The 14,519-nt window shown below is 31.4% G+C and overlaps 1 protein-coding gene across 6 annotated transcripts in view; it reads left to right on the top strand.

The window, feature by feature from the left end:
- Window positions 1–122: 122 nt before the first annotated feature.
- Window positions 123–14,519, top strand: part of LOC148621798 (uncharacterized) — a 45,777-nt gene continuing 31,380 nt past the window's right edge. For 2 of the 6 annotated variants that reach the window (XM_088576514.1, XM_088576509.1), the window contains exons 1-4: window positions 123–213; window positions 2,928–3,025; window positions 5,282–5,394; window positions 11,049–11,372. The gene's annotated coding sequence lies outside the window, so the exon portion shown is untranslated. Of the gene's footprint in view, window positions 214–2,927; window positions 3,026–5,281; window positions 5,395–11,048; window positions 11,377–14,519 lie in introns of all 6 variants that reach the window. The other 4 variants (XM_088576512.1, XM_088576510.1, XM_088576511.1 and 1 more) reach the window with 4 other exon arrangements.

The raw sequence follows: 14,519 nt of genomic DNA, 5'->3' as shown, positions 1-14,519 counted from the left end.
ATTGCAGATGAAAATGAAATATATCTATCTACAAGTAATGCCATATTTTTTTTATAATTTTCTAATATCTTAATGAAAAAAATGTATGTGAACTTGACCGTGTAAAATGTTTTTATTGACACAAGCGACATGTGTCCAGTGACTGTAGTTCACTTTGCAATGTTAGAATGTTTTCTTTTACAAATGGAAAATCTGATAAGTCTATCTTAACTGGTACAAACTTCATTGCCTTAGATACTTAATGGACTTGATTTAGCTTTTTTTTTTCTCGAACATTAATTACACTGTATATTTCGTAACCATCTGTCTCTGACTCTGAACATCTTAAATAGTAGTGTTCACTTTTGTAACAAGCCATTAACCTGTTTATATAATAAATAAAGTAACAACTCAATTGAAAAAAAAATGTTATGTCTTGCTTCGATCAGCATTTAAAGTTCACCATTGCTTTTCGACAAATATTGCCTCAAGTTCACCACTAATTTCCCTCTGAACAAGCATACCTGTGTATCCAGAAGAACTTGAAGACATAGCATCCCCTAGATATGAGAAAGTTGCATTTATTTTATGTAAAATTAAACCAAAAACTGCCCTTACTTTTGCTGTTTTAATTTTATCAATTCTGCAGATAGGTGGAAAATGCTTTGAGATGTTCCCTACATATTTCAGGTAAATTCTATTCACATTGACTTGTTGGTCAATAGAAGTACAATAGCCACATATACCAAAAGGGGATTTAAACTGGGTAAATGAGTGTACCATATCAAGTGAATCAGAGGTGTTTGTTTATTTTTGCACTCTGCAGAATTGAAAAAAAGATGACCCTGCAAAAGTCTGGTTATTTTTTTATATAATTTTACATAAACTTGATGTAACTTTTTCATATCTAGGGGATGCCTTGCCTTAAAAATTTCCTAGATACACAGGTTTGTCTGTAATCAGAGGGAAATAAGTGGTGAAATTGAGACCTTATTTGTCAAAAGGTCATGATGAACCTTAATTCTGTTAACACACCTTAACCTGAAATCCTGGATTCGACATTGTAAGCCAATCTACAATCTCATGCTCAAAGGCTTAAGTTTTGTTTAACTTCCATCCCTACTTGATATTTTGCATCAACCTCCCCCCACATTCAAAATTCAGTTACAATTAAAATAATTAGTACAACTTTCAAATTTCTGATCTACACTGTAAATATAATTGAAATATACATATCATTTTTTGGTTTTTTTATCCGGCAGGATCAGATTACTTTATGTTAGCAGTTCATGTCTGGAACTTCCCTACTATTTCTGAATTCTACATGAAAATATAGTCTAAATGTAATTCCATTTATATCATTCAATATCTCTTTTATTACTGGTTGAACCAGTAAATATGTTTCTGGTAATTGTTCAACTCAAATTGATAAAAAAAGTGTCTAATTTTGGAAAATCGTATGTTCATCAAGGAAATTATTTACTTAACCAGAAATTGGTATACTATTTGAGTATATTATAATTACAGTATAGGATAAATGCAATTAAAGTAGTTTTTGAAAGGTAATGCAAATTAACTTTTGGACAGCTAGGTTTAAAAATTTTGGAAAAAGGTGAAATGGAACAAAATTTGTAAATGTGTGTGAAGTTGGATACTGTTTAATTATTGATTACAGTTTATACTTCAGAAATCAGTAGATTTAGATTAAGATTCAGTGTCTACAATTTGGGACAAAAGCAGTTCTAAATTATGTGGGAAGCACAAATGTATGATTATAGTTTTATTTTACATTCTGTAATCTGTTAAAGTTTGTTCCTGCTTCAATTTTCTCTAGAATCATAAAAAAACCTTCATTGCTAATAGCACTTTGATTAAATATATAGCATGGGGTAGTTGCCAGAATAGTCAAAAGTACAAAAAATGTATTATATTGACATGTGAGCTATTAATGCAACTTCTTATGGTCCAGTCCTGTGTGGGCCTGGTGTCAAAAGAATAGGCCCGTAGCAGCTTGTTGTAAAAGGCAACTAAATAGTGCTCAGAACCCTGACTGCAGGCTAGGACACTCTTCCCACAGAGCAACTGGGTTGTGTGCCTTAGGTCGTGGTATGGGATACCCCTGGCAATTGCTTCATGTTGCAGTCGTTAGGCCATAATATGAAAAACCTGACCGCAAATTATAATGGTACACTGTGTTGGGAAAGATGCCACGCTCTTCGTATGTTAAAGAACCTTGCTGTTATATTCGATAGGAGTGAAACATTTGCACTCTGCAGCAGGAGGCTAAATTGCCCGACCCTACCTACCTCTCCCTATTTCCAGTGGCAATCAAAATTTATCAACCTTTTTATCCTTGTTTCCCATCCCATTTTTCATTTCATTATCATTCTTATCAATTATCAATCAATCTTATGGTTCAATTTTTCAAAAACTCCATATTCATAGACGAGATAGTAGATTTTATTGGACCAGGTGTATTTCTGTATTTTGGCAGGTGTAAAATTTGTCAATTTGAGACAAAAAAAAGGTATGTGAAAAATTTAAGGATTCTTATTTTGGCAGATGCTAAGTGGTGCACTAAGTACTCAAGCTCAGAGTTCATATTTCGCAAAACTTTGGTGTTTTTAGACAGATTGCTAAATTATGTTAAAATTTTCACCACATGAAAATTACCCAATACAAGGTATTTCAGTTTTCAACATATCTTATCCTTTCCCTAATTCCTTAACTTCTTGATGTCTTACTGGTGCCTTTCTACTTCCAATTTAGAAATCAATGTCACCAGAGAATATTCTAGGAATCTTTTTCAATACAAGCCTATTTCTATACCTGTGTAATTTTTGTAGGTACCATAATGGCCTATGGGCAGTTCAAATATTCATACTAGGGTGCCAGTAATTAGTTATTTTTTTGGTACATGTGTAATAATAATATGTTTTGCATTTCAGCTGTATATGATGATGTTAAACAGAAGGATTCTTCTACCTGAAAATAATGGAGTTAAGCTGTTCTGGCAGTGAAGATGAAGAGGATTTTCATTTGACAGGCAAAATAGTTGATTTACTTGCTTACTATAATCTTAAGTGAATGATCTGTGTCAATTACATGCCAGGGGTTGTTTTATGTTGTCATCTTTGTTATTGTTAATTTTTTCGTTTCTATGTGATACCACTTTAGTTTTACTGAACTAATTGTTATGAAATGCTGATATATTGTTACTTACTGCAAGCATAAGCTGGCCCCTACTGTTCTGCAAAAGAGCCCAAAAGGGGTAAAATGTATGTTTATTTAAAATTAATATAGAATATTTATTGCTTATTCAATTTGACATTTTTTTTTTAATTTAATACTTTTATTACATTGATTTCAGAAAATTAAACAGATTTAAAATAGCATCCAGCATTTTTAGTCTTTAGGTGGCCAAAGTGGGGCTACATCCCACAGGCATATGTTTCTATCAATAGGGGGATACTATCAATGGCCGGGTTGACTATCCATGACTGGAACATGAATAGTCGACCCGGCCATTGATAGTATCCCTCATCCTGAAAAAAACTTTATTTCTGGTCTGATTTTGACTTTTTTTCATTGCATTTCTCCTGGAAATCCCTTCCTGTGTTTTTCAGTCAGTATTGAAATATCTCTTGCTGCTTTTGAGCAACAAGGGGTCAAAGGGACCAAGAACTTATTTTTTTTAAAGTCTTTACTTTTATAAATCTTTCATCTGATTTTAATGATTTTCTTTGTAAATTGTTCCTGTTTACAAGGGCTTTCTATCATTAATTGTTTTTGAAATAATGGGGTTCAAAGTGATCCAAAGCACCCTGAAAGCAGAACTTTTTGCTTAAAATGAATTTCAAAATATTGTTCAATTTTGTATCAAAAACCAGTTATTGTGTCCTTCAGGAACTGTAAGTCCCTATGTTTAAGTGTGTCAAAAACTAATATTGTGTCCGCACTTACCCCAAGTGAACAGAGTTCAACTGTCTGTGTTCATATCATGCTGTGCTAAGTGAAGCTTTTTATTAATTTGATTTAAATTTATTTAAATTGAAAGAAGGCTCTAGTATCTTTAATTAAATGCATAGGATTTTTCAAACCAGATGATAAGATATAATGTGTTGAAAGAATCTTCCAATTACTGATATAAACATAGACTGACACGTCAGACAGATGTTACCATAAGCATCTATGACAACTAAAAATAGCATTCTTAAGATATTTTATGATTTTCAGCAGTAGCTAATGTATAAATTTCCACTTCAAAACATTTTTTAAAAAGTTGTATAATCTATTAAGTACCAGTCCACATATAGCTCAGTCTACTACCAATGGTAAGGTGATTCATGGTGTATAAAAACCCACCAAACAATCAAGGCTTTTTCAGTCTACATATGCTATATTTTACTTAAGAATATTCATTTCTGTATTCAGATCTGCACTGTTGAGAAAATCATGTATTTATCTCCCACTGTAATCAACCAAATGTAACCAAATCAAGAACGATAACTTTTTTAAAGTGCCTATTTCATGTACAATCTATATAATTTTTATCTCAAAAGTACAACAATCAAATGAAAAACTAACACTGGTTTTGTTATCAGTAACTGTTTCTGAACAAGAGATAAAATTGAATTTGTTGGATTTTTGACATGCATGAATCACTTCCTACCATAATTTCATAAGGACTGCTACTTAAGTAAAGGTATCAACTAAAAGTTTACCTACATTCACTAATGTAAGGGATGGCAAATTTGTAAGGTTTATGAAAGCAGTCATTCTTTGATCTTTTAATTTAGTTACTCAGTGGTTTGATTTGAAGAGATCATTAATCTGGCTGTGGTCATATACATATACTTTTGATTCAAGAAGCAAAGCAAAGATACAAAACTAACTGTATTACTAGATATCAGTCACTCAATTTGATTAAAATTAGACCTATTAATTGTTCCATTCAGTTACTGCATGTAGGATCCATCAACTCTCCATTCTATCCTCAGTTCAGATGACCTTTTCAGAGTCCTCTGGGTTTTTTCTATGAATAATGATTTCAGAATCAAGCAAGATGAAATTTGATTGGCTGATCAAAGAGGTTATTGTTTTAATAAGTTTATCACTGATCCTTACAGCTCATTATGGAACAAGGTGCAGGGATATGTTTTTGACCCATCCATTTGTGTGTCGGTGCATCCATCATAGCTTGTTACCTGGGTAGTGCTTCCATTTTTTTAAAACCAATTTCCATGTAACTCTGGGGAATGGTTAGTAGCAATAAAAACTTTGATAGTGCTGATTTTTGCAGAAATCTGTCAAGTGGAACCACTTTATTAGGAGGGAGACTTAGTTAAAAGTTAATGATGAAAGCTTCTCGCTTGAAAAGTGCTTCCATTATTCAACTGATATCCTTCAACTTTGGTGAGTAGTTAGTAGCAATAAAATCTTTGATGGTGTTGATTTTCACAGAAATGGGTTAAGCAAGACCACTATTTTTGGTATAGGAATTGAACTTACCAAAAAAGTGCCAATTTTGGCACAAGGGGTATTGTTAGCAGACTCACGGAGGTTTTTAAATATATATATAGTACTTCAGTGATTGATGTAAAGACATCAAAACATCAAAATTAGACTTGAAGTTCATGCATATATAAATGCAACACATATTAGGATATTTAGATCTAATTCTAATCATAAGATTCTTCATGCATAAGCCATTTTTGATTGGTCAAGAACGTCTTTGCCAGAAAATTCATACTTGCATGAACTTCGCCAGATCGTTCTTACATGCATGAACGCCAGTCAATTTGAAACCAATATGGTGGCTGTGTAGTTCGAAAGAGTGTGGCAACGATATAAACGGCATAATATAGCTGTAAGAATAGTTTATTACATCCACATTGATTTCACTGGTACAGTTTGTTTACAGAGAGTAATTTTCAGCTCGGGGAAAGAAATTATAAATGCTTAAAATCTTACTACAAGTAAATTTGCCCCAAAATGAAATTGTCCCAGAACTAGATTCTATAAATACATTTACTGATTCAACACATTAAAAAAAAAGTTCCCAAATGTATTGATAGAATTATGAGGATTAAACAGCTATTTTCAGTCGTTTATGCATGTATAAACGGATCTCTCTACTCCCAAACATTACACTCTTTGGCCGTTCATTGAGTTTGGGAACTTCGAGATCTGTTCATACACGCATGAACAACCGAAAATAGCTGTTTAATCTTATAATAAATGATTGATAGCCATATGAAACAAGTACAGTCTTAAAAAAAATAAGAAGCTGACACAGTTAAATTTTGTTCTTTTTACTTCTAAATTTTCAGCATTTCAATTTTAAAAATAACACATGTAGACCCGACTTTAATTTTCAATACATTTCTTGAACATCACTTAGTTATCAATATGTGGCCAATAAGGAAACAGAATGACAATTAGGTGACTTAGGTCTGTTTTCCATGTCTGGTCTTTGTCCCAGGATTACTGCTAGAACCTTAGTTCCCTTGATTACTCTTTCCATAGAAGAGAGTGTTTAAGGACAAAGGGTAAAGCAGATCTATACTGACTGCATCCAAAAAATTTCTTTTGAAAATGTCATATCTTCTTAAACTACAGACTTACTTGAGTGTGTCTTCACATTGTCACTTCTTACTAGTGCCTCCACTTTGTCACTTAAGGTAAAATGATACCAATTATATTCTATTTTTCTGTCATCAAGTGCAAAATTGTTTAGAGATCTGCATTTTCAATGAGAAAACAGTGTATGATATGATGTGAAAATTAAAAGTTATTTTACATGAAATTTAAAAAAGAAAATTACAAGCATTTATTATTAAGAAACTGCTTTCTCAAGGGGGGAATCCTGCAATGTTTTATGATGTTTGTGGCATGTCTGTTCATCCATCAGTCCTCTATTTATCATTGCTACTCCTCTCAAACAAGTGAACAGAATTTCATGAAACTTGTTATGTAGGAAGAGCACAATATGTAGATTTGCATTTTGACCCTTAAAATTCTGTGGGATTGATCTCCCTATGAAGTTAGTTTCCTGAATTGCACTTTTGAAATGTCATTTTGAGTGGAATACAGTCAGTGGTGGTATTTTTTTATTTACATAATTGATAAAAATTGAAAATTAATGAGGTTATCACTATTGATGAGAAACATTTAAAAATTTATCAACCGATATTAGGAAGCATGTTCTATATAACAGTGTTATAATAATTTTTCTCTTAGCGAGTATATATAGTGACTTATGAATATTTCAATCCAGGAATTTTTTAAAAGGGGATCTGGGAGTGCTGCACAAAATTTACAAAAATTACCAACTAAAAGGAAAGTTCCAATCTTAAGAACTACCCTTAAAATGTTTACCTTGTGACTTTTTAATTTCTTTATGTGTGTTGATTTACATAACAGTAATGTAACTTCTTTTTTTGTATTTTTAGAGATTTTATGTGATAAGGCAACTTACAGAGTATAATAAGTTAATGGGTTTTTCTATAACCATGATGGCTAAATTTGCTGCACATTTTCAACAATGTTTATTAATATTATTCTTATAAGGAAGGGTAAAGCAATAATTTTATAACATTATATTTCATTGAAATATGTGGTTTGAGTTTAATAGTCTGTATGATATACTAGATTCAAAGTCTTGTATGATATACTAGATTCAAAGTCTGGTGACTTATGAATTATCTCCCTTGGATGCATATAAATCTACTTGAATGTGTAAACCCTGTTACTGTGGATAAAATACCAGTCATTAACTAAGCAAACTTGTCACTGATACCCTGATAAAGTTTTGAATAAGACAGGTCATTCAAGGCAGCACAAATGGAATTTTCTTGTAAATCTGTTTCTGATATACTTAAGGATTTTATCAGTTAACAGAAAATAAATGTCTCAATCCTTCAATCCTAATCATTCTATAAACAGAGGTAAATCAATATTGAAAATGAAACTTAGCACCTGTATCCTATACAGGTAAATTACTTGAAATGTAAAACCATGCCTTAATGTCAGACTAAGATTCCATGATTGAAATATGATCTAAATCTGTAATGACTTCTCTTGGAAATGTTTCTTTTCATCCATAACTAGAATTGTACATGTACTGTTTAAATTCCAAATATAACCATAGAATACCTGCATGCTTTTGTAATATTAAGGAAACCAGGGTATTGAACAAGGAAACAAAATTCATCTTGTGTCTCAAAATTACTAAAAGCATCTGTGGATTTATTAGGATTAAACATCAGTAAAAGTTTTCCATTTAGATCACAGTTGAAATCAGTTGTTTATATTATGTTTATCCTATGAGCTGTATAATAAAGTGCTTGGAACAGGAAAAAATCATGAATTAAAGATGTACTGTGACTAATACATGTTCTGCTCTGCTTTTTTAGCTCATCTAAACCAAAGGCCTTAGTTATTACCAGTAGGCCACCATTTTGTGTTTATCATTCTTTGTAAACTTTTCATATTTTGCATAACTTCCTGAAAACCCCTTGCATGACCTCTACAAGACTTTTGGTACATGATGTCTTCCAGAGCCTGTCTAAGTTTCTCTCTAAGTGGCCAATTTTCAAAGATAATCTCCTCTGAAACAATTATGTTTTGAAACTTAGTACAGTTGTTGACTTTTGTGCCCACAACAAATGACCAGTCTTTGTATGACTATTAAAGTCAGTGGATATGGGGAAAGCACATTTTATCTAAATTTCTACTAATGCTTTTCTTGGCAAGAATTTGAGGCCTCTTTAAATGATTTATTGTTTTTTATGATGAAATGATTTGCACTACATTTTTAATTTTTCTGCTGAGTGATTCAGGGTTTTAAGAATCTTTATTTTTTTCTGCAATTACAAAAAATTGTGGTCCATATTTTCAGGCAATAAGTTGAGTATAAGCTTATTGATCATTTAGAAACTAAAGCACAAGGTTTCATGCTACAAACAGAACAAAAGGAAGGCTAGGATTGATTTTTTGAATTAAGACTTGGTCCATTTAGGAATTAGGGGCCCTTTTATGTGTCAACATTTAATCGCAATCCAAATTCAAAGCTGTATTAAGCTTGAATGTTGTGTCTACATTCTCCCCAACTGTTCAGGGTTTCACCTCTGCAGGCATATTAAGCTGTGCCCTATGAAGCATTTTACTATTTTTGTATGACAGCCAAAATGGTCATATAATTGAAAGATTAATTACCTCCTTATTTAGTTTTTTCTCTTAATTTAGAGTTAGGCATTTGACTGTGAATTATGAAAAAATGTTTCACTTGGTTTCAAACATAGGCATGAAGGATATTATCTGTCTGTCCATCAGTCCTCTTTTTTGTCATTGCAACACCTCTCAAATCAATGAATATAATTTCATGAAACTTAGTACGTTGTAAGGACATAATACAAAGTATTAGCAGGAAATGTTGATCCCTCAAATTTTGCTCCCTTTGAATTTAGTTTATGCATTTAACTAGGAATTTTTTGTGGGCATTATGCCCCTTTGAACTTAGTTTCTGAAAGTACATAACTGAAGCATTTATCAGTGCATTTTCTCAGATTTTCACAAAACTGACTTAGTAGTTATAACATTATTTTTGCATATTACCATGAAATTTGTATCCCTGAATTTTTAAAGAGTTTGAAATAGGGTACTGAATTGCATTATTGAAAAATCTTTCCAGTGCAGCTCCTCCCATCATACATCCAAAGGAGGCCAAATTGTTTAAATTTACATTATCAATTTATGACAGTCTTCAATGGAAAACTTGTTACTCCTTTGATTTGGGGGTATGGTGTATCTGAGTGTGCACACATTTCGTATATTTTTCATATGGTTTTATTTTTAAAATTTTAATTATTTCCCATTAAGTTTTGCTTTTTTAAACAGTGCCAAAGACAACCTTGAATCACTTAAACTTTGTGGATGAAAGACTTCTATATTGTAATCACAGGCAGCATGAAAAAACTTTTTACAAACATGCTACACCAGCTATAAATTTGGTATACAGTTATTACCTAATTTGTCTATGAGATATAATAAAGAATGGAAATGGGGAATATGTCAAAGAGACAACCATTCGACCAGGAATAGGAAATTGACCGCTCCATGTTTACAAATTGGCAGATGAGAGTCACATCTATGTTTTTACACACTAGTTTTTTGTGTGTAAATTCCAATTCACTGAAGCGCTTGAAAAAAGTTCAACTAATCAAAAGGCTTAGATAAAGGTCATTATGGGGTCAGTGCAGTAGACTCCTCAAGGAGACTATTGCACCGTGCAATAGTACACCGACAGTGCAATAGATTGCCCTGTCCTGAATAAATTTTGAAAATAGAGAAAAATATGTGTATATTTAATAAACAAGATAAAACCTTATAATTAGGTAATAATATAAGTTATGTGCTTCTCCTAATGTCACTGGTTTTATACAGGACATTGCCTCAACATTTACTTTATAACATATTCATAGACTAATGTGAAAAACTGCAGGGCACAAAACTACATAAAGAAGACTGAAAAGTAAAAAATGGATTTATATATTCTTTAGGAAAGTCATGTTGCGTTTTATACACATTTAGTACAAATTGCACAGCTGATGTGCAAAATGGAAGTATGAAATACAGATCTAATATTATTTTGTTGTACTATTTGAAAGATCTCTTTAAATGTATCACAGTAGTTAATGGAAGCGAAAATTGAATGTATTATGTAATTTAATTTCTGCCTTGAAGATATGACTGTTATTTAAATTTTAAGCCATATATAACTAACTGTATTTATTAAAGTACTGGGATACTTATCAAAACCATTTTTGGAAAATTTCCCTTAGTTATGATAAGATCGTCAGAATCTAACATCAGTTTTCACCTGAATGTTAATTTACCTGTAATTTACTTTGGAAACTTTGATTTTTCAAGTGTTTTACACCTGACTGAACATTATCGAGTGTAATTACAAAGTTGATGTTTGAACATATATTGGTAGCATACTTGACATTATATATAAATTATTTAGTGGGAGTATAATCCAGTAAAAGTACCCTTTATATTTACAGGTATCTTACTGGATCTATGTGCTGTAGATTTCTCTCCTGGAATCATCTGTGAACAGGATATTCAAGAAATTTCTACTATACTATTAACATGACAGAATAAAGGAAATTCTCAAAGATGAAGAATGTTATTAGCTGGTATTTTACTGGTATCTAATAAAGGACCATGAGACCAAGATGACTTATCATTGACATACTGACACAAGGAACGTCTTTAGCTCTTATATCCATCTGATCAACTGTGCTCCCCCACTCACATAGTTCTACATGACTTCTGATGAATAGAAATGTGTAACAGATGAAGTGGAAAGATCTGTCATATAAATGGTAGGTAAGCTATGTTTATTATATCGATTTGAAAGAGATGCAAATACACATTAATTGGTTTTCTTTCCTTAGGCCTATCCTACACTCATTAAGGTAAATTTACATTGTTTTGTTCAAAATATTGACAAAGTTTTGCTGATTAGTTGAAATGGTAAACATGTAAATATTTTCAGTAAGTTCAGTTAATCCATTTGTTTATCAGTTCATATACCTGATGTGTGGTCATACATGATTACTATCTAATTCTATGTATATTGAATTAGTTTGAAATGGGAAAAGTAAAATTCTTTGTCCATACTTGTGCATGCATGTACTTAATTATGACACATTTAATGGATAATGTATAATAGATCTAGTATTTCTAGAACTGCAAATTGGCAAAAGTCGCAAAAATTATTGGGAAAACTTATCATACTACTGTACTGGGTCCTAATCTTTTTTCTCGTTTTAACCAAACCTGTTAACTTCCAGTTATAAAAAGGTTTTTTAACTTGAGGTCACATCTACACTAAACTTCATCTCTATTTTAAATGTATGTATTAAAGATATTACATTTAAACTTGAACATATAGATTCTCTTATAGTAATGAGTGGATTAAATTATTTCACTACTGGAGATGGTAAAATTACAATTTTCAATATGTGAGCTTTAGTGAGTATGTTAAAATCATAATTTTACCATAGAGAGCGGAGAAATAGTTTTAATCAAGATGCTCAAGGCAAATCAGTTTCTCCCATGAAATTGGTAGATAACTTGGAAAATGTGAAATTGGAGGAAACTTCTTGCCAAAGCTTAATCACTGCCTTATGGTTAAAAAGTCTTGGGTATTTTTAATCACTGTCTTAGAATTGGAGAAGCTTTGCCATGTTTCAGCTTTAAATTCTGTTATTTAATGAAATAGTGAAGAAGGCTTTTGTGATATAATGATTTTCCTTATCATCAGGGTCCAGTGCAGTTGTATATAGCTCTTAGATCTAATAAGGCCAACAGTACTATGTGTATTAAAAACATTCAATAAAATGTCAAGTTGAAATATACAACAAAATTGATCGATTTACCTTTTTTTTTTACTTTAATACTTGAAAAATTTAAACACAGACATAAATTGCCTATAGGTAATTTGTAAGCTATTGTATGGTACTGAAGCCTAAAAGAAAACATTATCTATAATTTTACCTCACTTTACTAACGATTAAACCACTCTCACACTTTTAAAGGGACAACTTTCTACTTGATGGATACAAAATTGTTATGATGGTGTTGAGTCAAAAATGCATTAACTCTGCTGTATATTGTTGAATTATAAATTTGCACAAAGGATTATATTAGGTATGTAATGTCAATTTTATGAGTCCATGAATGTAATTAAAATTCCTTTCAAGAATTTTGTATTATGATAATGGGCATTTTGTATGGTCTGTTATAAAGTCTTTTGTAACTAGTGGTCTATTTAAATTTGATAGCCATAAGATGTAGTTTAAAATTTATCAATGACAAATATGATGACCAATTTTTTACTCAGATTTACTTATTGAAAACAATACTGCATGTAAGGCATTTTCTAAAATGTCTATATTCAGACATGTTTTAAAAGGTCAAAATACCAGCAGTTTACAATGTGTAATGTTCTTTCAATACAATACAGTTCCTGTATCAAAAAATGTAGTACCAGTATCTTCTAAAAATATTTTCAGATTCCATAAAAAAACATTTTATGAAGGTGATACAGTCTGTAGCTTTGCAATTTTTTCATTACTTTCTTAGGTTATAAAAAAACTTACTCTATGGGAGAGGTGGTTTACCTTTGAGAGATTAAACTTTAAGAAAGAAAAAGATATAAATTAGTATGTTTCTTGAATTACATGAGGGGAAACCATAGCCATGTTTAGCTATTTTGTCTTTGTTTGTAGGCTTTTTTATGTTAAATTATAACAATTTGACAGAAACATCAATTTCCTCTGTGAAATAATTGTTTTATGGCCAAGTTATGACCATTGAAAACTTGATACAAAGAGTTAGTACAGAGGTTAAAACTGAGGTTTAACTAAGTGTAGGAGGACAAATGACCTTCACTTTATGCTACTCAAGATATTTATCATGAAACACTTTGTATGACAATGGTGGCTTATTGGACATGTGCATGTATTAATTCCATTTTAAAAGAAGATAGGTATTTTTAAAGAAAATTTATTTTTGTTCAGAATTGTATTCTGACATATTTATATTAGTTTTAGTTATAGACCCTTTTGTGTTAAGTTGATGAGCATGCTCAGGATACACTTCCATGATGTAGGGCTTGGGTAGAACAAAAGAATTTTCCTCACGGAAGTGTATGTCGAGCATGTTCTGTGCATGCTCATTGACTATTCCAGAGTTAGCACAAAAAGGTCTATTTAGGAACTACATATATACTGGGTTAAAACTTGATAGTTTTATTTCACATATTTATGAATGTTAACTATGAACAATTCTGATTAGGCAAACCAGATTTACTTGTTATTTGCAAATGATTGAATAACTGTACTTGCTGATGCCAGATAAAGAATTTATATTAAAAAAAACAACGATTTGTATATCATTTTATCTCTCTATGATACCATATGGTGGTTGTAAAATTTTGTGAAATAAAAAAATTAGCATAACTAATTTTGGCGAATGTTAAGTGGTGCACTAAGTTCTTAAGCCACGAATAAATATTTCGTGAAATTTATTTTGATATTAAGGTTGCTAAAATATGCTAAAATTAAACAACCCTCTATCAGGGTTAGACATTAAAAGTAGTCTGGTTGTCCTGTGCCTACTTAATCTGAGAGAGAACTATCTAGAAATAATTTTAATTGGTAGTCCTTTGGGCTACCTAAATTAATTCTTAGTGAACTTTACTATACGTAAAGACAAGGCTGTAAGATAATTTTGAGGACTACCTAATTTATCGATCAGAAAGTCCTTTGGGCTTCCTAGCTAGAAAAAATTAGTGTCAAACCCTGTCTATATGGTAAAGTCGTCTTTTACAGTTTTTCCCTTTGTGTCTAAAATTGGTTGAATTATCCGTCTACAGTCTCTGTGCTACTTGTATAAATAATGGATGCTTGACAGTAAGGATTTTTAAACTTTTTTTTTTCAAATATTTATTCATTGTTTATGAT

The sequence above is a fragment of the Perna viridis genome, chromosome 3 (genome assembly GCF_037379345.1).
Source record: "Perna viridis isolate PV_CMFRI_1.1 ecotype Kerala chromosome 3, ASM3737934v1, whole genome shotgun sequence".
Classification (NCBI taxonomy): Eukaryota; Metazoa; Mollusca; class Bivalvia; order Mytilida; family Mytilidae; genus Perna; species Perna viridis.
The sequence above is the reverse complement of the archived record's forward strand: the minus strand, read 5'-3'. Positions and strand labels throughout refer to the sequence as shown.